This window comes from Rosa chinensis, chromosome 2 (genome assembly GCF_002994745.2).
Source record: "Rosa chinensis cultivar Old Blush chromosome 2, RchiOBHm-V2, whole genome shotgun sequence".
Taxonomy (NCBI): Eukaryota; Viridiplantae; Streptophyta; class Magnoliopsida; order Rosales; family Rosaceae; genus Rosa; species Rosa chinensis.
In genome coordinates, this window is record NC_037089.1 from 88,365,457 (window position 1) to 88,375,295 (window position 9,839).

The 9,839-nt window shown below is 36.9% G+C and overlaps 3 long non-coding RNA genes across 3 annotated transcripts; 1 reads left to right on the plus strand and 2 right to left on the minus strand.

Annotated features, from left to right (window-relative positions):
- Positions 1-4,375: 4,375 nt before the first annotated feature.
- LOC121051745 lies at positions 4,376-5,326 on the minus strand. Its single transcript, XR_005806789.1, has 3 exons — positions 5,061-5,326; positions 4,618-4,687; positions 4,376-4,420 (listed from the first exon to the last, which is right to left on the minus strand). It is a non-coding gene; the product is annotated as an uncharacterized LOC121051745 (long non-coding RNA).
- Positions 5,327-5,818: 492 nt separating this feature from the next.
- On the minus strand, positions 5,819-6,813 carry LOC121051744. Its single transcript, XR_005806788.1, has 3 exons — positions 6,413-6,813; positions 6,232-6,296; positions 5,819-5,902 (listed from the first exon to the last, which is right to left on the minus strand). It is a non-coding gene; the product is annotated as an uncharacterized LOC121051744 (long non-coding RNA).
- Positions 6,814-8,558: 1,745 nt separating this feature from the next.
- On the plus strand, positions 8,559-9,257 carry LOC121051746. The gene is made up of 2 exons (XR_005806790.1): positions 8,559-8,626; positions 9,093-9,257. It is a non-coding gene; the product is annotated as an uncharacterized LOC121051746 (long non-coding RNA).
- Positions 9,258-9,839: the final 582 nt, after the last annotated feature.

A 9,839-nucleotide genomic window follows, 5' to 3' on the forward strand; every position in this document is an offset into this window, starting at 1 on the left:
TTATTGCTTCAGCAGAAACTACATGATGGTACAACCAAAAGAAAAAAACAAGAAAAGGAATAACTTAGGAGCAATCTGCATTCATATAAAAGTCCAGTCATTGTTTAGTTCTTAGTGATACCCAGTGAACAACAAACAAAGGCAATCTGATAATGTCAAAACACAAAAGTTTGAGTTCCTTTTGCTGGTAGCTAGGACCTTCTGTCCTATAGAGTAGAACAACAAATTCAAGTTGGCTCTGCACAAGCATTTGCCAAAATTAATTAAAAATATTTACATAAACAACTAAGAAATTCTTATGAAAGAATGTTCTATTAAGATTCTTACCGATTCAGTTTAGACCTCTAATTCAATTTAGGAACAAAGTGCTATGTTCATACAACAAACACCACAAACTAGGTATAAATTAAACATGCCTATGTGAAATTTTATATTAAATTAGCTACAATATGTATCTTCTAAACTTCTAAAATGCCCATGTGAATTGTTTATGAATTAAACATAAAATCAGGGGAGATAAAAGCATGAAAAAGAATTAACAGCGATAAACTTTTATTAGCACCATCAACATAAAGAACTCCAGTTAAGCTAAGATAAGCTAACCCAAAAAGCTACAGTTCTTACAGAAGTAACAAAAGCTTTGGCTCCCTTAGATTTAGCCGGAGTGGAACTATGAGAAGTGTCCACATTACAAATGTCATCATATGACTGAGGATGAATCCCCTCGCCAAAGCCAATAGGACTTTTATATAAACTGCATAAAGATCCCAATTTGGGTGAAATTTACACTACTAGAAATTTCCCCAATGGGGACCAATTTGTAAAAGTGGCTTTTGGCCCAACACACACTGATTTTGGTGGCTAAAGGGCATTAGCCACTATGCAGCCACTAATTGGATATCAGTCTCCTATATTGCAGGTGCTATTGGTACAAAGGCCACCATAAAAAAAACAGTGTGAACACAGAAACCAATGCAGCTCTTCACACTATTATGTAGGCCTGGGATCGGTTTGGCTCGGCTCGGGAATGGGCCTGTACCGAAACCGAAACCGAGTTTATAATCGGCCCGGTTCGGTTCGGGATGCCGGATTTTTCATCAATCATACCGATCAGTGCCCAAACCGAATAGTTCGGTACCAATCGGTTTCAATCGTACTGTGAACCAAAGTTTCCAGAAACCTGAAAAAATGTAGCAGACCAGCAGTAGGCAAATTTGCCTGCCTTCATACTAAAACAAGTGGATCATAATCATCATATAGCTTAGACAGTTCAATAGCTTACACAAATTGAAATCACTCAAATCAGTTCAGTAGCTTACACAAATTGAAATTCATTAGCCAAATGCCTAAATAAGTTCATGAAAATATGAAATGATCAAGTTGAAAACATAAAACTGAATTCTCTGAAACAGAAAACAAGTTACAGAAAGTTAGAAAACAAGAAAGAAACAGACACGAGTTCTTATGAAATGATCACCATCAAATCATCCACTCGCACTTTACCCATTGATTCAGACTGAGAGGTTTGAAGAATCTGAGAGACTGAGAGAGTGAGAACAAGGTTGCTAATCGACTTGGATTCAAAACGAGGCTCTTAAATTCTTCACGGGAGATTCTGATTTGGTCTCTAATTCTCTATGAGATTCTGAGAGTCTGAGAGCCTTCGCTTTTTTTCGATGACACCGAGTAGGGATGGAGGCTGAGTTGATTTAGGGTTGGGGTCAGAGTTGAATGATGAAAACGCGAAGGAATTGGGAGTATAGGGCTGAATGATACGACAAGTCGTACCGAGGCTAGCAACAAGCGAAAACGCGAAGGAATTCGGGTCGGTTCAGTCAATTCGGTATGAATTTGACCCATACCGGTGCCGACCCATTTACTATGATATCAGTACAGTTCGGATCGGTATTCCGGGGAGAAGTCTGTTCATACCGACCCGATTGGTTTCGGCTCGGATCGGTCGGGATCGGTATCGGTTTCTCGGTGTCAAATTCCCAGGCCTACTATTATGGAATTAGTGGGTCTTTCACCTTTATAATCACACTGATAATAGTGGCAAAATTGGTAAGTGATGTCGCTCAAAGCAAGCGCATAATTTAACCCTGAAAATATCGTTAGTAGTATAAGCAAATAGGGATCGTTCTATCCGGGGATTGAGGGTACACTTGTAATTGTGAAACGAATAAAGAAAAGTATTATTTACAAAAATAAAATAAAGAATATAAATATATACAATTGTATAAACAAATAAAGAATTAAAATAATAAAGTATTATTTACAAAAATAAAATAAAGAATAAATATATACAAGTAAACACAAATAAGGGGGGATTAGGATTCTTAAAATTAAAATTAAAATAAATAAAATAAAGAAAATGTAAAAACATATATACAAGGGTGAAACATAAGGAACAAATATCAAAATTAATTCCATGTAATCAAATTCGATTCAAATCCTATAATTGTTCTTCCAAGTCATGAGAGAGGAGTTGATCATGTGAAACATTCGAAAGCAAATGATTTCCCATATTTTACTTTTCAATGCTAATTAACCTAAGCGAAAGCACCTAGATTAATCCTATCAAACATGCAATCAAACCCTAGAAAGCTAGTCAATCATGTCATGTTTAACGCATTACACATAGAGAAAGGCTATCAACTCAAGTGTACAACTTAGTATGAATAAGTTCACCTAATTGCAATCCTCTTCAATTGAATTCGATTTTTGTCCAAAACTTTTACTACTTTGATTCAAGTTTACACAAAACGAAAAGTCGATTTCATGTTCTTAAACCTAGCACCAATTACATGCAAATCCTATAAGTGTCGACCCAAATAAGATAAACATATAAAAGTTTTCTATCAAGCAAATTCAATCGAACAAACTCACATAAGCAACTTAGAATCACAATTATGGAATTCGAAAACTTTATTTAAACATAGAAGTTGGGTTTAAACTCTACCCTAAACATTATTGTTAACTAGAAACAAGTTCATATGAAATCAAACAAGGAAACCAAAAAGGTTACAAGAAAAAGGAACGAATTACACCGTGAGTGGAGATGGAGATGGAGAGCTAGATGGTTGAATCTTGAATCTTGGAAGCAAGCCTTCAAGGTGGATGATGGAGGATATGATCTTCACGGCTCCTTCTTCTTCTTCCTCTCCTTGCTTGAAAACGCAGAACTTTGCAACTAGAGAATGGAGAAGAAAAATGGAAAGGAAATGGAGAGACAAAGAATATGAAATGGATGAAGGAATTGGTGGGAAAATGGAAAGGAAATGGAGAGACAAAGAAGATGGAATGGATGAAGGAATATGTGGGAAATGGTGACTAAGGAAAATGGAGAGGAAATGGAGAGACAAAGAAGATGGAATGGATGAAGGAATTGGTTTTTTTAGAGTGAGAGGAGAAGTGTATTTATAGCCCAAAAAATGATGAATGGAGGGTGGAGATGAACATAAATGAAGGGCTAGATATGTTAGACAAATTTGTAAAAAATATCTTCCCACTTGTTTATCACTTGTTCAACTTGAATTGATTTTCCTCCTCAAGATTTTCCACTTGCTTGCAACTTTGATTTTCCTCCTCAAGATTTTCCACTTCAAGTTTGACAAAGGTTGTTAGCAGATTTGGAGGTGAATTTCTGCCCCTTTATTCCTTCAATTTTTATCTCCACTAAGAACTTAATTTTAGCCTTCGACTTCTTCATATGAAATTATCCACCATGAGTGTAGATTACTGTGGTAAAATTTCAGAATTTATTGCCATGTGGTTGGGCCGGAAATGCTGCTGGACCTCTTACAGGTCCAGTTTTCCGGTTTTGCTTCTGTAGAAAATTGGGCTGATTGTTTGAAGGCCTTCCACTCATATTTTTCTCTGGCACTCTTCATAAGAAATGATCCTTTGGGTGTCTAGAATGGATCTGGAAGGTTTCAGCTCATTTGAAGTTCATTTGGTCAGGCGGCCGCTCCTTCTTCTTTGCTTGGCTCTGATTCTCCTAGCCGGAGTAAGAAAATATTCAAGGTTGACTTTTTAGTGCATTTTCATTCTTCTCCATCATTTCTAGGTAATTATGGCCGTAACACTCATTTCTTCTTCATCTACTCCAATGTACCTAAAAATAGAAATTAAGTTAAAAATCGATTCGTTAAGGAATAACTAAGCAAAATGTGAGGAATTAACATTTAAAATATCACATTAAAATGCGCCTATCAGTAGGCTATATTAAAAAAAAAACACCAAATAATTGGTGCATATATGATCTTGTATTGTATTTTAAATGTATTATACAATAAATTTACAAGTTAAAAATACATCCATAAGAAACTATACACTACTAGAAGTGATACTCTTGTAAGATTCGTCAGTGATTCACAGGGTTCCTTAAGAGTTAAGACTCCCTTTGCAGCTTCTTGACCTGCAATTTTACAAGCGCAACTTTTTTAACTTATTGCGCAAGAACCAAAGGCTGGCAAAACACTAAACAGAACCATATCCACATTCATTCAGGGAGATAAAAAGTTATGCAACTTTAAATGACTGCATCGCTCTGATATTTTCATACTAACATGGATTATAATTTACGATGATCCAAAACTATGTAGGCAAGCGTACCTTATCAAACACGGGAGAACTCCTTAGCGGACTCCAAACACATATCTTCAGATTTCATTATTACTTCTAACTGTAAGTATCAAAAATTAATTCATCACAAAGTATTAACAGCAATAAGCATTACATTAGCAACCATGAAAAAAGTTGGGTCCAGGTTTCCAGCATTATACTAACTTTAAGACTGTCCTAACTCCAGACCAAGAAAACTCTTGACACTGAACATAAATTAATTCATGTGGATAAATACTTATTGAAAAGACCAGAGATGGAAAGTAACATTTGACACACTCTGGGTACAAGTTAAATGCAAAACACTGATAGATAACTGCACATAGAGACTATCCTAAAAGCTTGCACAATGAATCGACTTTGGTTAAATTGTCACTTGATGAAATTGAATCTACAACAGCATATTGAAAATCATTAGATCAATAAGATCTTACCAAATAATCCAACGTGCGAAGAGAAAATCATTTTGTGTTGGATACATGATCCATAAGGCGTCCAGGTGTAGCAACCTTTAGGGGAATATAACAGTATTAAGTACTAACAAAGTTACACACAAAGTTGACAATTTCTACATCCTTTACGGATTCTTATGTTGGCACAGAAATACGTATAACAAACTAAATTTATGTTTCCCATCAAGAAAATATATATTATCATATTCAAAAATTTACTTAATAGTCGCCATAGGATAACAACATGAAAACAGACTTCATTAAACCATACCTTCTTTATGAGCAATGTCTAACTGTCAACAAACCAAGATTCTAAAAAGGCCAGACATTCAAGTAAAATATAGTATAGACGTTAAGGAAATCAAGCCTCCCATACTAGAAAAACACAAACTTACAAAAATGTGTGGCCATTTTGCAAGCATAATAGTCTGTTGGACCATATTCACTCCTCCAACAAGGTGAAAGGATTAGGTAAAAGAAGTTAAGCAACATAAAACAATGATTAAATTTACATAAATCAATAAGAAACTATGATGCAACCATACCACTGGGTTAATTCCATAGCTTTAGAAATGATAATGTTATCATACATTATAGATGTAATATAAAGCACCAAAAACACATGACTAAATTGTTCAAAACTATTTGTCCTACATAAGAAAAATCTACAGGATAGAACTTGAGCCACTACAAAACAACTACAAGAAGCTAGCATGAAATCACTAGTTTGTAGCCAGTACCTTGATATCCCAACAATACCCGAAACCCTTCATCTGTGTGTGATGACATGTGGTACCAGCCCTAGTTCTGCCAACTCAGCAACACTAACATAAGAAAGATGAAAAGTAAAAAATTGCAGAGGATCAATACACAACAAGCTCAACATAGTTCCAAAAAAGAAGAAATAGCAATATCTTGATTACCATAATTAAACACCAAGTTTCCAAAAAAAAAAAAATTTGAATAAAAAACAGCAATTAATTATGAATGCATTGTCTGCATCCCCAAGTAATAACCTGGCAGCTTCATCAAGGGAGATGGATTCTACCTAGTACCTACAAGCTCATAAGTCAAAATCAAAGATCGAACCAAATTTCCAAAAAAAGAAAAAAAAAACTTACTACAAATTCAAAAGAACAATCCTTTCACTTACTTTTGGATCATTATTGGCGGAAAATTGACATGGAAAGTATTGAAGTTCTCTTTCAGACCCATTTCCTGTTATAACACCAAAACCAAAATCAGTTCCACATTTCCCAAACAATTTTTTTATAGATAAAAAGAAAAACTAATAGATCAGATTTGATTCTTCATAAACAATGACAAAACAATACCTTAAGCTCCTGTATAGCATTAGAGATTGCCCAAGATCCTTTCCAAGAATACTAATTCTTTGCCTTTCGTGCAAGAACTTATAAATCAAATCACCTAATTACAAACCCTCAATTTGGGGCCCCAAATCAAAAACCCCCAAATTCCCTAATAAAAAACTGACCCCAACGCTCTAGAGGACATTAACGATATCGTAGATCCGCCGCCTCTCCATAGCTGCAAATTTGGGGGAACATCAGATCCCAATATCGAACGCATACGGAAATGTCAGAGATTACAGAAATATAATAGCGTAATCTTGAATCGGCGTTGTCTAGGCCGACGGAGGTCACGCCTTGATGATCGTACAGGGCAATGAAACTGAAACTCAAGATTGGAGGTCAGAACAACAGATCAGACAAATTAGAGAGAGAGAGAGAGAGAGAGAGAGAGAGAGAGAGAGAGAGAGAGAGAGAGGACGAGGAGAATATGAGTGGTTGCTAGAACAAGGAAAGACGAAGAGATAAGGTTTTAGTTTCAAACCTCAAAATTAGCTGGGTAATTCAGGCTTTTCAAGCTGGGTCACATAATATATTCTTGTTTAAGAGCAAACTTGGCACTGATGTTGGTGTTAAAAGCCAATAGCCATTGATGTACAGTGGAATAACAAAATAAGTCACTGAAGTTTTATAATAGTGTGATACTGTTTCAAAATGCCACTGATAAGTTTTGGTGGTTACTAGTTAGTCCCTATTGGGGAAATTTCTAGTAGTGTTATGATTTTCAGTTACATGATCTCAAAAAATTTTGCTGATGAATGAAGAATGATAAGATTTACCTGAAGTGGATACATCATCCTCTTGCTCAGTTGCTCTAAAACACACAATTGACAGACTGTCGACCATGGCCACCACCTACAATCCAAATTCAATGAATATAAATATGTAAAATCAGGGATGGCTATCCCACTGTTAGCTAGAACAGAAAATTGAAGGAAAGAGAAGGGAAAGATCGACCTGTGCGGTGGCAAAGAACAAGATGGTGACAGTACTGAGGCCTACTTCATTTTGGGGCTGGGGATCGTGATGAAACCCTAGGAAGGTCTGAGTCGAATTTCAGGGGAATGTGAATGCCGTTGTTGATGACGGAAGCCCCGCTCATGGCTAAGAGGAAGAGAATTGGTGCCAAATTTCCTCCCAAACGAATGCATTCTTCTATGACTATTTTCTCAGTACTTGGAGTTTCTCAGCTGTCAGCTAATGCTATTAGCTTCATTCCTGTGTTTTGGCGTCCTCCTCCAGCAGGATGGATTAAAGTTAACACTGATGGTTCTCTCAAGAACAATGGTAATGCAGGGTGCGGTGGTGTCTTTCGCGATTCAGGAGGATCATTTTTAGGGGCTTTTGCCTCTTCTATATCCTTTGCTAGTTCTATTGCCGCTGAAATTCTTGCAGTCATTGAGGCTATACAATTAGCTTCGACACGGCACTGGAACCATCTTTGGTTGGAGACAGACTCTACTCATGTGGTTCGTTTGTTAAACTCATTGCTGGATGTTCCATGGTTCTTACGTATTCCTTGGGCTAATTGTTTGTTATTGCTTAAACAAATGAATCTGAAAGTTTCCCATATTTATAGAGAGGGAAATAGCTTAGCTGATGCCTTTGCTGACTTTGGAGCAACTCATGTTTCAAAGCACTGGTGGTCTGAGGTACCTGATTTTGCTTCAGAACGATTTCACCGTGATCTTTCTAGGCTTCCCTTCTTTCGGCAAGTTTACTTTTTTTTTTGAGAAAGATTTTGGCCTAGTCCCTCTTTCTCTTTTGTAATTTTTCTCTTTCATTCAATAAAATTTCGAGTAAGGGGACAAATTACTCCCTTATCTCGCTTCCACCAAAAAAAAAAAAAAAAGGGGAAAGAGGAAGAGTAACCTCGTGTTGTAAATTACGTACTTCCCAGTAACAGGAGCCCATCCCAGCACTTCAATAGATAGCAACACTGTGATCCCTGGAAAACCTAGAAAGAAAACATAATCAAAATTTGATTTGGGGCTCCAAACCATCCCACCAAAATATACCCAAACTAAATCAAACCGCACAATAACAAAACTACAATTGACGAATATGAGCGAGGATAGGAGAAAACAATGGCAATATCATTTTCCATGGAGCAACACCAACACCATGTTATTGGTCATATCAGTTCATTGTGATGGCATATGGCTTTCGAGCCAAAAGGTTGCCATTTTTTTTTTTTTTTTTTGAGAAAAAGGAAATTCATTAATAAACAAGTATGTTACATTGAACGGGAGTACCCATCTGTGGACTCAAACCACAGCACCCCTCCCAAACCAGAACAAACTGGAACCATAGTGGCGGAACTGCCAAAAAACCGGCCTCTGTGAGCCAAACAAGCCCAACATCCAACCACCTACAACACCCAAACCTGCGGACTACTAAGGGTAGCATCCAACCTCTAGTGTAGAGATACAGCCCTACCACCAATATAATGATAAATCGCAACTCCCTCTCAAGCACCGTGATCCAAAACCGCCGGACCCCGTGCGAGGGTAATTCATCATCACATCGATAAATAGGCGGCACGGCCACCAGACCGAGCCATAGAGATAGCACTACCGACCAACCAAGATACCCAAAACAATGGCATCGAACAACCTAAGAACACCCAAACCCCCGCCAAAAGGTTGCCATTGACATTATTAGATCCATGCAACTACATAGACCATGTTGGTGCTCGTCCAAAAAAAAAAAAAATGTTGATGGATCACGACAGTACTACCGTTACTCCATCGATCGATCCTATTCCTGCATGAATTAATATATGTAACTGCCTCGATCAATTAATCTCCATGTAGACTATATATATATATATATATATGTATGTGTGTGTGTTGTATTCCAATCATGAACAGCATCAAATCGAAAAAGGAAACAATCTACACGAATCATAATCACAACTTTGCAAGGAACTGGCCGCCAATGTCGTCGTCATAGCGTCAACAGCTTTCACAGGAAAAGGGAAGAGAGCGATCAAGCCATTTTCAAAGCTGCTAGGTTTTTTTTTTTTTTTTTTTTTGTAACAGTAGACTGCATTTAACAGTGGAATTTTCGACACAGACTTTTTTTATTTATAACCAAGAATCCAACACTGTTTTTCAAACTTCAGCTTTTTAGCTCTTTCAAATCCTGATATGAGATCATATGATATAGTTGTGGAACCCGCATTTCATGATTTATCTCTCTAACTCTGTTCATTTCATGACCTAAAATCACGCATGCAAATCAATAAAATGGGTGATCTGCATGTATATACGCACTGCTGGCGCTGATGGATTGTCGTTATTTTTCTGTGTGTGGCCGACAGCTAGCTAGCTCCAAATTGAAAGATGTAAGGGCATCTCTAACCCTTTAGTCAAAAGCTAAAGTCATT